This window comes from Trachypithecus francoisi, unplaced genomic scaffold, assembly GCF_009764315.1.
Source record: "Trachypithecus francoisi isolate TF-2019V2 unplaced genomic scaffold, Tfra_2.0 Lachesis_group21, whole genome shotgun sequence".
NCBI lineage: Eukaryota > Metazoa > Chordata > Mammalia > Primates > Cercopithecidae > Trachypithecus > Trachypithecus francoisi.
In genome coordinates this window covers 5,953,521-5,968,659 of record NW_022681467.1, presented here as the reverse complement: position 1 = coordinate 5,968,659, position 15,139 = coordinate 5,953,521, and the positions used below count along the sequence as shown (strand labels likewise).

General features: G+C 41.4%; 1 protein-coding gene across 1 annotated transcript in view; it reads left to right on the top strand.

The window, feature by feature from the left end:
- CFAP61 (cilia and flagella associated protein 61) overlaps positions 1–15,139 on the top strand; it is a 308,416-nt gene that overhangs the window by 272,541 nt on the left and 20,736 nt on the right. The window lies entirely within an intron of this gene.

Here is a 15,139-nt window from a genome sequence, read left to right as displayed (position 1 = left end):
GGTCCTCGTGTTGCCTAGCAACCTGTGAATGCTGTTTGCTATCATGTTATTAATATGATAGGAAAGTGTTTCATAGAAGACATTCATCTTGCATTAATGAAAATCAGATTTACTAATATGACACAAAATCTGTTCTTCCTTGTGACTTTCTATACTTAAGTAGCTTATTTATTGAATTAGACTGTGAGTGGTTTCCAGGCTTGAGACTGTTAAAGTTATCGTAATAATGACTTTGTTTTCAATAATGTCAGATGGCCCTTCATGATGAGATTATGCAGCTCTGACTTTGTGATCACTGTTCTTAGACAAAGTGCTGCTGCCCTGGGGCTTAGCCCCATACCTGTGAACTACTCTGCCACTCGACTTCAACTTCTTTCTGCCGAAGCCTCAGCTAGGCGAGGATTCTGGTTTGAGCCAGTATACTTTTAAAGAGGGCCCCACGGAATAAATGGATCTCATTCAGCATAGGCATGAAAGGAACTGCAGAAGTTATTCAGCCTTTGTCTCCGATTTTTCTAAAAAAGGACAACAAATAACCCTAAATTTTCAGGAGCTCCAAAGAGAGTAAGAAATACAGACAGTCCCCTACCTTCAAACACAATTTGTTCCTAAAAACAAGTATGGAATTCAAATGCCCAGAAACCAAATAATAGACCCATCTCTTAAAAAAGAGAATTCTCTTCCCAAAGAGTTAATATATGATTGCTCAGAATGTTCTTTATTAGTTTTAGCACATGAAAGTCTCAGTTCAACAGATAGACAGAAGTTGAAGAGTATTGATGGCTAAGATGTAAACAGACAAGTTGTATTAATAACGAATGGAATGCACAGAGCCAGTGTCCAGAAGCTGAGGGCTGCATCTAAAGGCACCTAGAAAGAAGCCATATAAAAATCCAAACTGCAGAGCTAAATTTCTAGAGGTTTTTAAAAATAAAGCCTTGTGTTCTATTTATAAAAGTAGTATGTGATCATTGCAGAGCCCAATACGGGGGATCTGGGCGGCGGGGTATGAAAGAGAGAATTGCAAAGAAACCAGTTACCCATAAGCAACCACTCAGAGGTGATCATTGTTAATTTTTTTTGGTGTATGTCCTTTCAAAGTTTTCTCTAAATATAAAATGTATACATACACAATATTTCACATGCTGATTTGCAGCTTGCTATTTTAGCTTCTCAGCATATTCTGAACATGTTCCCGTTTCTTGAGATTCTATTTTAATGGCGTTATGTTTTAACAACTGGATAGAGGTCTACCATACCAACGTGCCTTACTTAATTAACTGGGTTGCTCTTAACTTTTTGTTTTCATAATTAACCCTGCAATAAACTTTCTTGATGATACATCTTTTTGGCATATCCTTGATTATTTCCATTAAAATTGTTTTAATATTCTCAATTCTTATGCATTCAATGTATTTTTGTTGAACATCAGTGTGCTGCATACTAGAAACACAGCTATTGAGACGTGCTCTCTTCCTTCACAGGCTTAAAATTAAGTAGGAAAGATAGAAAATTGTACATGGCTGTTAAAAAAAAAAATTACCACCACCCAACTGAGCTTTTCTCCCTCCTCTCAGTCCCACTCCTCTGGACAACACTGACCACAGTCTCAGTTTGTGAATATGTTTCTCAAATGGGATTATACTGTACATGTTTTCTTCTAGTTTTTTCACTTAAGAATATGTATAAATATAAAGTTCTTTCCATGTCAGTACACATTGTTCTCACTCTTTTTAATGGCTTTTTTATCTTTCATGGAATAGCTAAATCCCAATTTCCTTAATGATTTTTCTACTAAGGTTATTTTCAATTTTGTCCTGGCATTGTATGTAATGTTTCCACTGAACATATATGTCTGTGTGCATGAATGGGATGTCCAGATCAGTGGGTATATACATTTAAATTTTGATCAAGATATTATTTTAAGTTATCTTCAAAAAAGGTTATTCCCACTGGCAGGATAGAAAAGGGCTTGTTTCTCCCCATCCTCATGAACACTGGATATATTTCATGTTTTATTGTTTGTCTATCTGCAGGAGGAAGAAAGAGTAAAAAGTGTATCTATCATTGTACTTTCAACTTGCATTTCATTCAATGTCCTTTGAATCTTTTCATAGGTTTATTAGTCATTTGTATTTATTCTTCTGTGAATTGTGTGTTATTCTTTGCCTATTTTAATTAGTTTGCCTGTTTCTTTTTTATTTATCAGAATTTATTCTTTTTAAAGACTAGTAATCCTTATTATGTACATTGCAAATATTTTACAGCCTGTCTTTAAAATTAATAGACATTTTTAGGGCAGTTCTAGGTTTACAGAAGAAAATGATCAGAAAATAAAGAGTTCCTTTAAGGTCAGGAGTTTGTCCATCCTGGCTAACATGGTGAAACCCCGTCTCTACTAAAAAATACAAAAAAAACTAGCCGGGCGAGGTGGCGGGCGCCTGTAGTCCCAGCTACTCCGGAGGCTGAGGCAGGAGAATGGCCTGAACCCGGGAGGCGGAGCTTGCAGTGAGCTGAGATCCGGCCACTGCACTCCAGCCTGGGCGACAGAGCGAGACTCTGTCTCAAAAAAAAAAAAAAAAAAAGGTCAGGAGTTTGAGACCAGCCTGGGCAACATAGCAAGACCTCCTGTCTGTAAGAAGAAAGTACAGAGCTCCCACGTACCCTCCTCCACCCCCAGCCACTTACACAGTTTCTACTATTATTTACATCTTTAGTGTGGTACATTTGATAGAACTGATGAAACAATATTGATACATTATTATTAACTAAAGTTCATAGTTTACATTAGGGTTCATTCTTGATGTTGGACATTCTGTTAATCTTGACAAATGTATACTGACATGTACCCACCATTACAATGTGAAACAGAATGGCTTCCCACTGGAAATCCTCTGTACTATGCCTGCTCGTGCCTTCCTCCTGCCTCCCCTACAAGCTTCTGGCAACCACTCTTTTTATTACTGTCTCCATAGTTTTACCATTTCCCAGAATATCATATGTTGGAATCATACAGTATGTAGTCCTTTTGGACTGGCTTTTTTCACTTAGTAATATGCTTTTAAGGTTCCTCCATGTCTTTTTGGCACTGAATAATATTCCATTGTCTGCATGTACCACAGTTTATCTGTTCACCTACTAAAATATATATTGGTGGTTCCAAGTTTTGGCAATTATGAATAAAACTGCTATAACATGTACAAGTTTTTGTGTGGACATAAGTTTTCAACTCTTTTGGGACTATACCAAGGAACACAATTTTGGATGATGTGGTAAGAGTGTTCAGTTTTTTAAGAACCCACCAAACTGTCTGCCAAAGTAGCTATACCATTTTGCATTTTCACCAGCAATGAATGAGAGTTCCTGTTGTTCCACATCCATGTCAGCGTTTCGTGTTGTTAATGTTTTAGATTTGAGCCATACCCATCAATTAAATTGTTTTTAATTTGAAATTCCCTAGTGACTTACCATATTGGCCAATTTGGGATCAATAAATTTAAAATGTATATATATATTTAACAGGTCTCACTATGTTGTCTATGCTGGTCTCAAACTCCTGGGCTCAAGCCATCCTCCTGTGTCACTGGGATTACAGGGACATTCTGTCATGCCCAGCTCAAATGCTTGCTCGCTATCTCTATGTATTCTTTGGTGACGTGTCCACCTCCTTTGCTCATTTTTAAATTGGGATGTTTGTTTTCCTACTGTTGAGTGTTAAGAGCTCTTTGTGTATTTTGTTTACTGTTCCTTTATTGGATATGTGTTTTGCAAAGATTTTCTCCCAGTTTGTGGCTTGTCTTTTTATTCACTTTTATCATTTGTTTTCGATATCTTTTTTATATAAAGGTTTGAATTTTTACATAATCAAAACTTCTCTAACAAAGAAGAATAACAAAATTATTCTTTTTGAATTCTGTCTCCTACTTAGGAAAATGTCTCCACCTGGAAATTGTAAAATATGCTCCTATTTTCTATCACTTTCATAGCTTTGTTTTACATTGACATCTTTAATTCATCTGGAAAACTGTGTATGTGCTTCTGTGCAGTGGAATGTAAGAATTTAATTTTACTTTTTCCAAACGTAGAGATAATTTTCCCAACAACTCTTTCTAAATAATTCATGTTTTTTTCCTACGTAATTGAAATACTACCATTATTGTACACTGAGCCAAAATCTTTTCTACAGATAATTCAGTTTCTGAATTTACTACCCTGTTTCTTTGCTCCATTTTGTCTGTTTCTGTACTCTTCCATGCTGTTGTAGTGATTGAGACATTATAAGCTGACTTGATATCTTTAATGTGTAGTCTTCTAGCTATTCTTATACTTGTCTGAATGTATTATCATGTCCAACTTTATTTATTTATTTATTTATTTATTTATTTATTTTGAGATGGAGTCTCACTCTGCCGCCCAGGCTGGAGTGCAGTGGCTGGATCTCAGCTCACCGCAAGCTCCGCCTCCCGGGTTCAGGCCATTCTCCTGCCTCAGCCTCCGGAGTAGCTGGGACTACAGGCGCCCGCCACCTCGGCCGGCTAGTTTTTTTTTTTTTTTTTTGAGGCGGAGTCTCGCTCTGTCGCCGGGACTGGAGTGCAGTGGCCAGATCTCAGCTCACTGCAAGCTCCGCCTCCCGGGTTTACGCCATTCTCCTGCCTCAGCCTCCCGAGTAGCTGGGACTACAGGCGCCCGCCATCTCGCCCGGCTAGTTTTTGTATTTTTAGTAGAGACGGGGTTTCACCGTGTTAGCCAGGATGGTCTCGATCTCCTGACTTTGTGATCCGCCCGTCTCGGCCTCCCAAAGTGCTGGGATTACAGGCTTGAGCCATCGCGCCCGGCCTTTTTTGATATTTTTTAGTAGAGACGGGGTTTCACCGTGTTAGCCAGGAAGGTCTCGATCTCCTGACCTCGTGATCCGCCCGTCTCGGCCTCCCAAAGTGCTGGGATTACAGGCTTGAGCCATGTCCAACTTTATAAAAATTATTTTTAGAATTTTAACTGAGTCTGAATTGAAGTTACAGGTTAATTTGGGGTACATTTATACAATGGAATATTACCATTCAGGTCTTTTTAAATTTTCTTCCGTGAACTCTGATAGGTTTTTTTTCATAGAGCTTGCACATTTATATTCAGGTTTATTTTAGTATTTTTTAGAGTTTTGTTGCTGCTGTAGATGGAATCTTGTTGTTTCATTACATTTTCTGATTTTAAAAAAATATTGGTAGTTGGGAAAGATGTTGGTTTTTTATGTTGCTCTTATGTTGAAGTCTCTTTCTGTTTAAGCATATTTTATTAGATTATCTTGGAATTTCTTTGACAGATGATTATCAGTTGCAATAACAGCACCTTTTTTTTCTTCTCCAATACTTCTACTTTCTATTTATTTTTCTTATTTTATTGAATTGCCTATAATTACATGTGCAATATTAAATAGTAGTGGAAATAGTGCCCACCCTTGTCCTCTTCTTGCCTTTTATGGGAAAGAGACAATGAACAAGTAATTTTTTAAAGAGAAACTAAATCAGGGACTTTGAAGGCAGTGCATATTTCATGAATTAGGGTCAGGGAACCATTAACGCACCTTCTTATTATCTTTCTTCCCTCAGAAAAATTAAACTGAAATGTCTCTAAACAATATAAATGTAACTCACATTATGTAATATGTTTCCAAAATGACTGGCATGAACTCTCATTTTGATTGTAAGAGACTCTCTTTGGGCTAAGGTCACATGTTTATATCTTTGGACTGCCATTACCTTCAGCCTTAGGTAAGAGAAACATTATTTTAGTTACGTTTATGTTACGACATAATCAAGACCTTCCCGAGGAGGAAGTGGAGCTATCTGCCCAATCCTAGAGAAGGTAATTTCCTGGAAGAAAAGAAATGCACTCCAGCCTGGGCAACAGAGCAAGATCCAGTCTCAAAAAAAAAAAAAAATAGAAGAAACAGGAGGCATTTGAAGTCCCTCAGAGTCCCTATCACAGGATTTCTTACAAATCTTTCTTCCCGGTAGATCATATCTATGAGTAACATGAATTGCCGGGTAGTCACTCATAATGATGTCAGCGCTCATCTGCCCCCGGTGAGCACCCACAGTCTTGGGCATCAACACCCCTTGCTTTCAGGCACTGCCCTTCTCTCCAGTCAGAATCCATGCTGAAGCCCCAGCTGTGGTCATGCAGGCTGGTTTCAGTGCTGCTTCGCTTTGATAAGTAACTAAGTATAGGATGTTTGAGGAATAAAGAAGCCCAGCGTGGCTGTAGCAGAGGGAGAGAAGGTCCGAAGAGCTGGATCATGTAGATCCTGTAAGTGGAGGTTTGGACTTGGGATCCTTGTTTCAAAGCATGAAGGGCAGCAACATGCCAATTCATGTTTTAAACATTCCCCATAGCTGCTGTATGGGGAATGGAGCTGTTAGGGAACCACAGCCATATCTCAGGTGAGAGATGGTAGTTTGGATGGTCAGATTTCAGATGTATTTTAGAGGCAGTGTGTGCAAGACTTGCTTCTAAGCTCTGGTGATATTTTCAACTGCTTACTTGATTCTCAAACTTAACAAGGCCAAACTCCTAGAAGAAGACAGAGAGGAAAAGCTCCTTGACGTTGGCCTTGGCCTTGACTTTTGTGATATGAAACCAAAAGCACAGGCAACAAAAGCAGAAATAAGCAAGTGGGTCTGCATCGAACGAAAAGCTTCTGCACAACAAAGGAAACAATTAAAAAAAAAAAAGGCAACCTATGAAATGAGAGGAAGTATTTGCAAACCATATTTCTAATGGGGGTTAATATCCAAAATATATAATGAACTCATATAACTCAATAGAAAAAATAAATAAATAACCCAATTAAAAATGGGCCAAAGACCCAAATAGACAATTTTTCAAAGAAGACATATAGATGGCTGGGAAGTACATGAAAAGATGTCAGACATGACTACTTAACGGGGAAATGCAAATCAAAATCGGAATGAGATGTCACCTCATACCCAATAGGATGGCTGTTCTCTGAAATATAGGTGCTAACAAGCGTTGTCAGGGTGTGGAGGTTGGGCACCAGCCCAAATCCTGTCTCAAGATCCTCTCAACTCCTTCGTATCAAGACATCCCTTGGGACCTTGCTCTTCCTACTACAGTCAGCTGAATAAACCTGACTTTGTTTACATGCCAGGTTCCCGGTGATTTTTGGCTGGTAGGAATCAACCTTTTGATCCCTCTCCTGTGTTCCTTGTTACTTCTTCTGCTGACACTTTACTCAAGTGTCTCCCACGGCTCCCCTGATCCCACCACCCCTCAGGAAATACTGAGATTTCCCTGGGATTGCCATCAACTGTCTTGTCATCTCTTCCTTGAACCAAACCTGTCTCTTGGGGCCCTTGTCCAGCTCTGTCTGTGCTAGGGTCAGTCTGGCCAACTGGATGTTCCCACTTTGGACTTCTGCAGGCACTTCTGTCTCTACTTCACTTTTAAAAAGAATGGACTCATTCCTTGTCATTTGCCCCTGTTCATGACAGGGCTGTCCTGTGCTCCCGCTTTCCTGCGCCTCTGAGCCAGGACCTGGGAATATCTGCAGACCTTTTCCCCGCACTTGCTTCCCCCTCACCTCCTAAATGTGTCTCCAGTCATCTGCTGCCATTGCAGCTGCATTTAGCAGGGCCCCATACCCTGTCCAGTGTAGCCTCAACACGGCTTCCAGTGCACCTGTCGTGAAACATAAATAGGATGTCCACAGCACTCACTTGTGTAAAGCCTTCCCACGGCTTTCCATCACTTGGGAGATAAAGTCCAAGCCCCATACACAAGCATTTAGAGTCTGGCCCCGCCCACTGCCCCCCACCTTGCATCTGACTAGACGGGAGAGCAGTCATACTACCTGTCGTTCCCAGCAGGCCCTGCCTGCTTTGTGCCTCCACGCTTTCCCGGGCCTGAAATACCCCTGGCAAACACCGACTCCTTCTCCAGTGCTTCAACAGATCCTCCGTGTGCCTCTGTGCACAGCGCCTGTGAGTGATGGCGGAGCTCCTGCCTGCTGTAGTGCGGCCATCCCACAGTATTGTACAGTAGTGTGGTTCTCTTTACATGTCCGCCGTCTCTTGCTGTCAGAGCACCTCTGGATGCTGGGCTCACTGCACATTTATCCTTGCATTTGAAATGATGCTCACAGGAGGCATTCAACAAACTCACTCTCTTCACCTTTCTATCTAGACCAGTGATGTCCAGTGGAAATGTAACAGGAGCCACATACAAAATTTTACCCTTTTTAGTGGGCACATTAAAAACATAAAAAGAAACAGAGAAAATTAATGTAATAATCTGTTTAACCCAGTATATCCAAAACTTTTGTCATTTCAACACTTAGTCAATACAAAAACAGTAATAAGCTATTTTCCATTTTTGTTGCATTCTCTTCAAAATTCAGCGTGTATTTTATGCAGGAGGGACATCTCAATTCAGGCTAGCCACTTTTGTTGTTTGTTCTGTGACAGGGTCTCACTCTGTCACCCAGACTGGAGTGCATGGCGCGATCTCAGCTCACTGCAACCTCTGCCTCCCAGGCTCCAGTGATCCGCCCACCTCAGTCTCCTGGGTAGCTGGCATTACAGGCGTGTGACACCCCACTCAGCTAATTTTTGCATTTTTTTGTAGAGACAGGGTTTCACCATGTTGCACAGGCTGGTCTCGAACTCCTGACCTTAATGATCCGCCTGCCTCAGTCACCCAGAGTGCTGGTATTAACAGGTGTGAGCCACCGCACCCGGCCCAGACTAGCCACATTTTACGTGCTCAGAAGCCACTGGCAGCTCATGGCTCCTAGACCGGACCATGGGGGCTTCAGCAGGTGCAGCTGTGGGCCTCTGTTTTCCTACCTGTAGAACAAGAAGGTCACCAAAATCTGTCATCTCTTATCCCTCCCAGCTCCAAAAAAAATGGGGCTCTGATAACTTGTGAGGAATTCAAGAGAACGCCCTGTCTCAGAGCGAAGTGTCCTTCACTAGCTGGTGAGCTGGATCCCGGCAGTTTTGTTAACTGTGATCACTTGGTTAGAATGCAGGCTGCAGGGTTTTCCCCTGGAAAGGTACTACTTTGAGACGATTTATACAGGTATTCTTACCTTCATAACTAATTAGTGATACTTTGAGACTATATAAATACCTTATGTCTCATAATGTTTTCCACTAATTTTAGACTCCATGGACTATTACTGCACTGTTTACCAAATGGTGATTTTTCTACTTCCATAATTCTTATATATTTATTACTTAGCATCCTACTGTAAGAAAGAATTGTCCCTTCTCCTCCATTTATTTACTCATTCATTCATTTTTATCAGTGTGGACTTATGGATTCCTGTACTATTCTGTGGGTTATAATCCATTACCCTCATTACTGTGTTTTGGTGAGATACGAACTAGGAATATGTTAGTTAAATTTTCATGCTTGTTTTTTGGAAACCACAACCCTGAAATCCTAAGAGTGACAAAAAAAAAGAAAGAAAAGAAAAGAAACAGTTTGTAGTTTCTTATTCTCTATGTAAAATCTTTAGAAAAAAAGGAACACATTAATTAGAAAAGCCTATTTTCTGAAAGAGAATTATTTTTAACATGTATTCATTAATTATTTTTAAAATTATTTTAAACACATTTCAGACATGGTGTGTCTGTTCTGTCCTGGTCAATGATATTTCTACTAAGTACTTCTTCAGAATTTAAAGAGCCATTACTTTAATCAAAGGAATAATAAGGGAGTGAAATATCTTGCTCTATGGGGTTTGCTAGTTCTTGCAGCCTCAGCCTCACAAAAGGTCGTTCCTCCTGGCTCCTTTGTCCCCTGACTCATGGGGGTTTATATGTGCACATACACACTTTTTTTTTCTTTTCCTACAGAAAATAGATAGGAAATGGGCATGACTGTGAGTGAGGCTGAGTGGCCGCCGCCTGGCCTAATGCTGGCCTGGGCTCTCTGCAGCCTAATTAAAGGAAAATGGTTGTGCTCTCTATGAAGAGAGAAGCAGAATGAGAGCAGACAGGCACAGGAAGGGAAGCTGAAGCACTAAGAGCTTCCCCTTTTCTGCAGAATTAAATGCTAACCTTGCCTCATACTATTAGTGCTGAACTTATATAACAAATCAATGTAAATAGCTGGCCAACTTCCAGGGCACTAGATTTATTGTGCAAATTCAATTAGTGCAGCCCCTAAGAAACCAGCAATGTGCAAATAAATACTGTAGATGGAATAAAAGGGAAGAGGTGGAGCACTAAGTCTCAGTCCTGTACCCTGACAGCAGACACTGCTGTAAGGCACCGCCAAACCCAGCTTCCCACCATGGCAAAGTGTGTGAATGACCCATGGCTATGCTTTCAGGGTAAACTTAAATAGAAACAAAATTCTTAAGTGTATAAGCATTATGCTATTTCTACATGAAAACTGGTTTGCTCTGGCAAGTAAGACCAAAAGTCAGACAGGTCAGAAGAAAATTCAGTCTGCTTGGGCTTTAGAATGTCTGGGCCTTAATTCCAGGGCCACTTTTCCCAACTGCCATCTGAATGTGTTCAGTGAACAACTGGTTTAACTGTTTTGATTTACTTGGCTCACCCAACATAGTAAGCAGGCAAAACAGCAAAGAAATAACTCCATTTGGACAGTTTGTATTTAATTTTCATCAATTCGGACACATAAAAAGTAAGGCCTCGGTTTAACAATTTCCATGCAATTTTTATTTGTTTCCACAGAATTCTTTTTTAAATTAAAAAAGGTCTCACTCTGCTGCCCAGGCTTAAGTTCTGTGGCACGAACATATCTCACTACAGCCTCAAACTCCTGGGCTCAAGTGATCCTCCTGCCTCTGACTCCCAAGTAGCTAGGACTACAGGCATGTACCATCACGCCCAGCTAATTTTTATTTTTTAATTTTTGTAGAGACAAGGGTCTCACTATGTTGCCCAGACTGGTCTCAAGCCCCTGTCCTCAATCCTCCCACTTCAGCTTCCCACAGCACTGGGATTACAGGCATGAGCCACTGTACCTGGCCTATTTCCGCATAATTCTTCAGTGAAAGACAAAACTTCATGAAGGCTAGTTACGACGTACTCTTACCTTTACTGCTGTATAAAATGGCAGGCAAATTCGTTTATGCAGTACTTTTGAATGGAGGAAAAGCATTCCCTGAGGAGAAAAACTGCAGTTATGCCAAAGAAAGACTTTCTTTGAATTAAGCAGCAAACAAAAAAGTATTTTCATATTTTAGTTTCTGATTCACACCAGAAAGGATTTGAGGCAGCCTACACAAATATATGCAATAGGATAATTAAGAACAATAACAGTAATAATCATTGATATGGAGCCTCTCCCCTGTGCCAGACATAACACCAAATCTTTTACCTGGAGTGTCTCCTTGAATTCTGATAGTAACTCTTGGAATGAAGGGCCATCATTATCCCCATTTTACAGCTAAGAAGACTGAGACTGAGAGAGACTAAAGCTAACTAGCTCTAGATTACATAAGCTGACAAGCAGCAGAGCTGGGGTAAAAAGAAAAAGGACAGTAAATGGGAAACTGAGGCCGCGTCAGCAACACGAATCTGAGTTGAGATGGAGAGACCACCAACGCAAGCATCGGTCTTTGTTTAGTCAACTCGCATCCTGAGAATGGATCACCAACTCAGCCCACATGTGTGGCTTCCCACTCCTTAGAGATCAGAGCAAGGAGAGAAATGTTAGCACTGGCTAGATTCGTAATTCATTAATTAACATATTCCGTCTTCTAAGCTGTTCCTGGGCTGAGTATCTGGGATTCGGAAAAACAAATGGACAGCAGACAGATCCTTCAGGTAATTCTTCAACTTTCTGAAAACTAAGACTCTGGATGCAAGGGTGGCAGGGAATTTCTGGTCCCTGTCCAGAGCAGATGTGACCTGATGAAGGCACAGAAGGTCAGATTCCATGTGCTTATAGACACCAAAGGACGTAAAGGAAAACTTGTGCTTACAAGAGAGCACAGCCTCCTTCCCTCAGCAGGGGAGGTCGTGGGGCCTATGGGCTAGTCAGGATTTCCCTCTGAGACAGCTCTGGGTGTTCAGCTCACAGACAACACACATCATGCTGGTCCCAGTGGCCTCCAGCAGAGGCAAACCATGCATTTGGAGCAGAGAAAGCCTTGCAAAGCAGTGCCTCCCAGCACCAGTGCTGCCAGGCAAGGGAGTCTAGGGTGTGAGGCACCCAGTTTTAAGCAATGTTAGCTCCTTCTTTTTTTTTTTTTTTTTAAACAAACAAACAAAGTCTTGCTCTGTCGCTCAGGCTAGAGAGCAGTGGCACAATCTCAGCTCACTGCAACCTCTGCCTCCCAGATTCAAGCAATTCTCCTGCCTCAGCCTCCCAAGTAGCTGGGACTACAGATATGCACCACCATGCCCTGCTAATTTTTATATTTTTTGTAGAGACGGATTTCGCCATGTTGGCCAGGCTGGTCTCGAACACCTGACCTCAAGTGATCCGCCTGCCTCGGTCTCCCAAAGTGCTAGGATTACAGGCATAAGCCGCTGCATGTGGCCGCAATGTCAGCTTCTGAATTCCCAGGTAAACCAGGATCGTTGGCAAAACACTGCTCTGTAGCATTAAGAAAGAGGATTTTTACAAGCCATTCAGAAAATAGCTGATTTCTGCTGAAGATTAGAATTTCAGTCTTAGTGCCAATGAATTGTAAGCCGTTTTTCTGTAGAGCAGGAAACATCTGAGGCCAGCTCTACGTTGTGACAATGAAACCACAGCCAAATTATATTTCGAGGCTGCTGCTTTTTCTGTTGTGTAGATCATAGCATGTGACAATTACAACTGGCCATCAAATAACTAGTTGGTTTTGCTTTCAAAATTGTTAATCTTACCTTTCTAGACCTGCCTCAAAGCAATCAAAAAATTGACTGGATACAGATTCTCGCAAACTCAGGCTGAACCCAAGGAAGTCTTCAGTCAGGTTTCCATTTCGGTCTTCGGGATTTTTTGTTGCAGGGCATCAGGGTTGTGTCTGCTCGTGCCATGGGATCTCACTTCCAAGCAAACCCAGGAATAACTAGAAATACTTGTTCCTATTCTTATTTTTGAAAATTGTACTGAAATGCCTGAATTTACATTCTTTCATGAGTAGAATAAAATGGTCCTAACCCTACCTGACAGTGTGAATGCAAATTGTGCCTGTTCTCTGCAGTTAAGCCAGGTCGGGCCAGATGGGAACATGTAGGACTCTGAGGACACCGGGACTTTCCCACTGGCTTGGAGGTAGAAGTCGCCTGTGGAAAATATTCTGTGGATTTTTTTCCCCAGAGTGTTCAGTTTTGGAGTAGTTGGAGTCTAGAGTGATAAACATGTTCTAGTTCTGGAAACTTCAACCAAAAACATCTCCCAAATTTCATAAATTTAAGAAAAGATTTTTGTTAAAAATAGATGCTGTAGAGTCTTTGGGGTATCACAGCTGATAAAACATCCATTCTCTCCCCTTCAGGAACAGAATTCTGATTTATAGGGAAGTACATCACATCTAAAATAAATGACTGGTTCTCAGCCTCCCATGCAACCAAGAAAGTCATATGACCAACCATTGGCCAATGAGATATAAATGGAAGTGCTTTGTGAAACTTCCAGGAACTCTCCTTAGAAGAAAGGAGATGAGTCCTTTTTTTCCCATACTTCATCCCAGACCCATGTGACGGCTGGAGCTCAGCAGCCATTTTGAATCATGAGGCCAAGGCCCCTATGAATGTACTGTGCTCTGATGTCCATGGAACCACCCTGGCAGCCCTAAACTCCCCATCTAGACCTTCTTTACATGAAAAAACACACTTCTGCCTTTTGAAAGTCACAGTTACTTTGAAACTTTCTGTAATTTCAATCATATCTAATCCTAGCTAATGTAGGGGATACTTGGGAAACTGGGGTGATTAAGAGAGTTGCTAGAGAGACTCAGGAAAAAGCATAAGGAAATGGGATTTGGTTGCACAGTTGTTCAGAGCATGGGTCACACAGAACTATGGGTAGGACCTAGTTCAGCCACTTGTTAATTCTGTGACCTTGGGCAACTCATTTAAGCTCTCTGAATCTATGTCTTCATCTGTAAAATGGGCCAACATGTCCCACTTTCTAGGATTAGAATTAGGATGAAATAATGCACAGAAATTGTGTGTAACAGAGTCTGTGGGTTTGCATCCCCAGATGTATCTAAGTGTGCCTCCAGCATGAAGCTATAATAGAACAGGATGCCTCCCAGAGTGTAGTAAGCACCCACCAGGTGGTATGCAGGAGAGCTCAGGCAGCACAGCCACATCTGGATGGATGGATGGATGGATGGATGGATGGATAGAAGAAAAAAGAAAGCTAGGACATAGTTCTAGTGTTCTTAGCAGACATCCCACCATGGAAGAAGTCATGGGGCAGAGGGGCTTTAGGAAACATGTTTGCAATCCTGCCTCCCTCTCGCCCAGACCTCTTGCCAGTGATGGATTCGTTCCAGCAGGAATTAGAATAAAATATAACAAGCACGTCAAACTTGTGATTTCATAGATATCATTACTTAGGACAAGACAAAAGTAATTATTTCAGTTTTTTTAAAAGACAAATCAATGTAAAGAAAATTTTGGGCCAGGCCTGGTGGCTCATGCCTGTAATCCTAGCTACTTGGGAGGATTACTTGAGGCTAGGAGTTTGAGACCAACCTGGGCAAAAAACATGGCAAAGCGTCGTTTCTAAAAGAAACCAAATAGAAAATTAGCCAGGTGTGATGGTGTGCACCTATAGTCCCAGCTGTTTGAGAGGCTGAGGCAGGAGGATCACTTAAGCCTAGGAGTTTGAGGCTGCAGTGAGCTATGATTGTGCCACTGTATTCCAACCTGGGAGACAAAGCAAAACGGTGTCTCTAAACAAAAATTTTTAAAGAAAATTTGGAAGTATTCAGTAATGTAGTGACACAGAAAACGATTGATTCCCAAGTGACTGAAGTTTGGCAAACACTAGCCCAAGAGGTAGCCTAGGGATGAAGCTGCTGAGAGGACAAAGAAGTGAGCTCAAGAAGGCCACAGTGCCAGGCCTCGCCAAGCCCACTCCAGCCCCCACCTCCCCAGCGTGCACCCCTCTGCAGCCCTGCCATGCCAGGCCATCATAA